This window comes from Fukomys damarensis, unplaced genomic scaffold, assembly GCF_012274545.1.
Source record: "Fukomys damarensis isolate Sample0158 unplaced genomic scaffold, DMR_v1.0_HiC HiC_scaffold_27, whole genome shotgun sequence".
Taxonomy (NCBI): Eukaryota; Metazoa; Chordata; class Mammalia; order Rodentia; family Bathyergidae; genus Fukomys; species Fukomys damarensis.
In genome coordinates this window covers 928373-933981 of record NW_022900939.1, presented here as the reverse complement: position 1 = coordinate 933981, position 5609 = coordinate 928373, and positions in this window count along the sequence as shown.

The following is a 5609-nucleotide window of genomic DNA, read 5'->3' as shown; positions in this document are numbered from 1 at the left end:
GGAACTTGCACACGAGCTCGAGGTCAGGGTGGAAGGCCCGGAAAGCGTCCTGGAGGACGGGGCGAGTGAGGCGGGGCCCCAGGAGCACCTGAGCCCCAGCCTGCCTCCCAGCCGGGCACCACCCACCACCCCGAGGGCCCACAAACCCTCGCCTCTCCACGGAAGGAGCCCAGCTGCAGGCCACTGCGCAGGGCAGGTGCCCGGGAGACCACGGCCAGCTCGCAGTGGACACGCAGTCCGTGAGGCGCACTCCCGGGAGGGGCGCAGGACCTGAGCTCTTGTTAGCACGTGCACAGGTGGGGGCTGGCGTGCTGTTTTCATCTCCGGCCAGACCCCCAACATCGCTGTCACGGCAGGCATTTTTACTAGCAACAAGGCAAAAATGTGCTCCGTTTTGGCCACGTGGGAACACGTACTGAAGAATAAGGAGGAACGCCAACACCTCCTGGGAAGCAGGCACCACTAACGCCCTAGCACACTGCTTCTGGATTCTCAACACACCGCGAACCCCACACCTGGTCTCGGGACACCAGCTCCCTCCCGGGGACCCCTCGGCGCCAGGCAGAGCAGCGGACATCCTGAGGGCACAAGTCACCCTGCACCAGCACAGGAGGGGAGGCTGGGTGTGGGGCCCCGGGACACACAGCAGAGACATCGGGCCTCGGGGTCTGAGCCCGAGAAGCCGGCTGGGAGGGAGCAGTCACGGGCGCTATGGGCCCCACGTGATCAGAGTCGCACAGCATCTCGACTGTGACGCCTTCCCTGGCCCTCGCTCTGAGAACCAGGCTGAACACAGGGGCCTGGTCGCAAGGATGCACCTGGAACGCCACGCTGACAGTGGGCAGGCCCGCTGAGTGTCCTCCCAATGCCTCTACGTGGCCAGAAAATTCCAGAACAAGACCGGAAGGTGGGGAAGACACTGCCAACCCATGAAACCCTCCACTCTCCAGTGCCCCGCAGGATGCCAGGCTCCTCTGCGTCTTGTCTTTTTCTGCTCATGTCCAGAGCACACTCACAAAGCAACTGCGGGAAAACCCGGCCCAGGTTCTAAAGACACCCCTGTCCCCAACATTAAAAACCAAAAGCAGGCACCTGGAATGAACAGACACTTCTCAGCTGAAGAAGCAGAAATGGCCAATCAGGAAGGAAAGACTGCTCCACAGTACCGGTCATCTGAGAGACGCAAATCAAAGCAAGGCTGTGACCCGACCTCACTCCAGGAAGAGTGGCTGCTATCAAGAAACCAACCAACAACAAACTCTGGGGCTGTGGGGAGAAAGGAACCCTTCTCCACTGCTGGCTGGAGTGCAGACCACTCAGTGCAGGGATTCCTCAAAGAACTAGGACTAGAGGTCGCATCTGACCCAGCTATTCCCCCGCTGGGCGTCTTCCCAAGAGTTTAAGGCTTCGTGCCACAGCGAGGTACACTCACCCGTGATTACGGCAGCACAGTCTGTAACAGCCGAAGCTTGGAAACGGCCCAAGTGCCCATTAAGTGGAGACCGGATAAAGAAGATGTGTTTTTTTGTATACAAGGGACCACTACTCTGCCACCCTTTGGGATAAGCTTGAGACATTTCTAGATAAATGGACAGACGTCAGACCACAATCATATATGAAAAATCCTGGACATGTAAATTTAGGCATCACAGTATCTCTCCTGAGTGAGATCTCAAAGTACGAATAAGGAGCCAAACGGAGGCCGACATTGGAAGTAGGAAGAACAGGTCCAACGGGAAGGGGAGCCAGGGGTGGGAGAAGGGAGGGAAAGGGATCTTTAAAAGTAGAATTTAAAAAGATAGAACTGAAGGGAAAAATGGAAACGGGAGAGGAAGCAAGTCTGGAGGGTGGGGAGGGGGAGGGGACATAGAGAACAGCAGTGCGTGGTAGCCCATGCTCATCCCGAGACACAACCGCTGCGGACGGCAAGCATGTTAATTGTAATAAGGCACCTCCGTCGCGTCGCCCTGCTGCCATCGGGGTCCTGGCTGGCTCCCCGCAGGACTCACAGGGCGCTTCCTGAGTGCCCTGCCCCAGCCCCATCCCCAGGACTTCTGGGGGACAGTGTCCGGTCTCAGCCTGGCCCTCAGGGTCACACCCATGGTCAGCCTGTGCAAAAGCATTGGCAGCACCACAGGGGAGGCACACAAGTCCCGGGCCGGCCACGGAGCTGCCATGAGGCTCATGGGCGGCTTGCAGGGCCATAGGACCCTGAAACCCCGTGCACCTTTCCACACAGATGGAAGTCACGCTATAACTTTGTGTGACACAGCTGGGCTCCTGCTTCGAGGGCACAGAATTCTCCATGGTCCATGCCACCCACACCATGGGTCTTCAGGCTGCCACAGGTGGCCACACGAGCAGACATAGGTGAAAAGGATGCTGGGAAAGCAGCTCATCCACATGCCAGGCACACACGCCACAGGCTGGAGTGACACAGCCTCCTCTCCCAGGAAGGGACCCTAGCACGACCCCCTCCACGGAGCCCTGCACACTTGCACAGCTCCCAAAGGCCACGTGGTGCCCAGGGCCCCAGCCGCTTCATGGGAGGCCACGGTCAAGACAGCAGGGCCAACCCAAACGTTGATTTTGGAACAAGAACTGGAACCAACTCCATCCTCGCCTGGCAGGGAGAGAAGCCAAGGTCTTTCCAGGAAGAGACAGGAGCAGCCACAGGTGGCGAGTGGGTGAGCTGACCGGTCCTGCTGCAGGTGGGCAGAGCTGGCCGTCACTGTGGTAGGTCCTGCTCTGCTGTCTCCCAGCCGCCTCTCTGGAGACTTTGTCTTCCCCACTTCCTACGCCTGCCAAGCTCTCCACCTGGCACCGGCACGTGCCCAGGTGCCCACAGGGCAGACCCGACGCTCATCCAACTCTACCACGGGGCACGCAGCCCAGCCCGGGAGGCACAGGACAAGCAGGCTCAGGCCCAAGGCCGCACAGACAGAGCAGAAAAGCAGCTCCAGGCGCGGACTTCCTCCGTGTAGCGGGGCAGGGCGGCCTGAGCCACATAACCACCAAGGGGCTGCGAAGGTGCTAAGGCAGAGATGTGTGTCCCATAAGCCAACCAGGACCCTGTTCCAGGGAAGCAGGCCAAGGAAGAGCCCGTGAGCCTCCCTGGAGCAAAGACACAGCCGCTGCACCTTCCCAGAACCGCTACCCTGGGTGCCGGGCTGGCCATGGAGGCTGCCTGGGGCCAAGCCCAGCCCCTGGTCTCCCCTCCTGCGTCCACAGGACCAAGCCCCCAGGACTGCTTGGCAGGAGGGGCACAGGCCAACTCTGGACAGGCGGCCAGAATGCTGGGGTGAGAGGAGAGGTGGGGGTCCGGATCCAGCCCCAGCCGGCAAGAGGGGAGACGACACCGCTGAAGACCTGGCCGCCGTGAATTATTCATCTCAGCGCTGGCCGAGCAAATGTTTTATGAATGGTTGGGAGGACGGAGTCCAGCCGGGAAAGGCTTGGCCAGTCCAGGGACGAGATACAGAGGATAAATGAGGGCCACATAAGATGGGGGAGGAGGGAGGCCGGCCCCAGGCCAGGGCCATAAAGCCAGCAGGAACAAACATCCAAGGATTAATGGAGATAACCTCTATCAGCACGTTTTGTGAGCTCAAAGATTAAGTAGCTTTTTTTTTTTTTGTGCCAGGGATCGAACTCTGGCCCTTGTGCTTGCAAGGCAAGAGGCAGAAGCACTGAGCTAAATCCCCGGCCCCTAAGTAGTTTTTTAACTGACAAGATAGTGACTGCCTAAGCCGGCCTTTCTGGCTTACCCAGGCAGGCCCAAACTCTAACTCAAGCAATCCTCCCATCTCGGCTTCCCATACAGCAGGACGACAGGCAAGTGCCACGGTGCACGGTGCCTAGCTGTGCCCAGCTGAGTGACTTTCACCATCACAGGCAAGGACAAGTTCTAACCTCTGCGCAAATGAATGACGACCATCCTGTCCTGGGGGGAGAGGCCCTCCCCCGCACTGCTGAGGTTCCTCTTCCTTAGAAAGTAAGAGTCCCGCCCCCACTGCTGTGTCCCCGGGACGGCACCCTGAGGTCTGGTCTCTCTTCCAGCCCTGGTCAGACCTCACAGGTCACAGGGTGACCAGCTCCTGGCAAGGCCCCTGTGCAAATCCTGTCCCTCCCCCAAGCCTCAGAGGGAAGTCTCTGCCCCCCAGGTGGAAGCCACTTGCTCCATAGCAACAGAGACCTCTGCTGTCTGCTGTCCCCACGGCTTCCCAAGGCTTTTCCAACACCCCACAGCACTAAAAAAAAAAAACAGGCCATAGCACTTGCACTTGTTTTTGTCTAACCTGTGGACTAAGACACAGGACAGGTGCAAAAGATGAACCCTCTTGCAACCCAGGACTCTGCTCAGCATGCATTCCAATGTGCGTGGAGGGACAGGTGCAGCCGCAGGTCCCAAGCTCCCAGGCCCAGGAGAGAGAAAAGTAGAGGCCCAGCCTGGGGACACCAGCTTGGAAAACGAAACAAAAAACTATGTTGATGCAAACTAAAGGGGTGGGAGGTACTGATGACCACAAGGCGGTTTCCCAGACGAAGCGTCACTAATTCGTGCAGGACCCCGCGAAACCTCAGCTGCACAGGTTTGGGACTTGTTCCCACACTGCCACACAAAGACAGCTTTGATTCCTTCTCTCTTTTAAAGGCTTCTGTCTTGGACACGGTTGTCTGTGTATGGACGTGTTTGCTTAAATGTAGTAAAGTAGCAACTTCAGATTAAAATTTCCATGGGTTTTAGTAAAGTAAATAAATAAATAAGAGGCCTCACGGTACCAGGGCGCCTGCAGCTTTCTCAGCTTGCTCCCGAGAGAGCACACACACACACACACACACACACACACACACACACGCCCCGTGACCCAGGGTCTGACTCAGAAGCTTGGAGAGCAGGACTGTTCAGGTCTGGCTGCAGTTAGCCAAAAATGGACTGAAACTTTTCTTCCGAATTTCTTTCTGCATACTTTACATTCCTGACCCCCGGTTCTACAGCAACTACCTGCGCCTGGAGTCATGGCCGCAGGTGTGCTCAGGAGGGGCTCCGAACTGACCTGGCTCACTTGTGCCCAGGCACCGTGTCCTCTTTTGCGGCCCACTGGGTTCTCCGCACGGAGACAGCAGCTCCAAGGTGCCAGAGTTGCGGCCAACAGAGGACACAGAGTGCGGGCGAGATAAGGAACGACCAACCTTCCGAGTTCAAGCCACCAGAGAGGCGAGCAAAAGGCAGCCTCCGAGCAATGTGCTCAGGAAATTCACATAAAGTGGGTCAGCAGTGAGGACATCGGAGTGAGGACCGGACATCGGCAGTGGACAGACTGGAGTCCAGGTGAGGAAAAGCTCCCAATGGAAGGACCCGCTGCACTGGCACAAAGGGAAGCTTGCTGGTGAGAGCGGGTAGGGCAGGAACCTCCTGACAGGTACACCTAGGGTTGTAGCTGGCCACGTTGGCCAGGACCCTGCAACAGGGAAGGACCCCGGCAGGAGCTAGGGTGTCTGCCCCGCACCCTGGAGGCTGACCCAAAACCCACCAGAGTTCCTGCAGCGCCCAAGCAGCAGGCAAATCAGGACAAGCAGGAGGCTATGGTGGCGATGTGGCCGCCCAG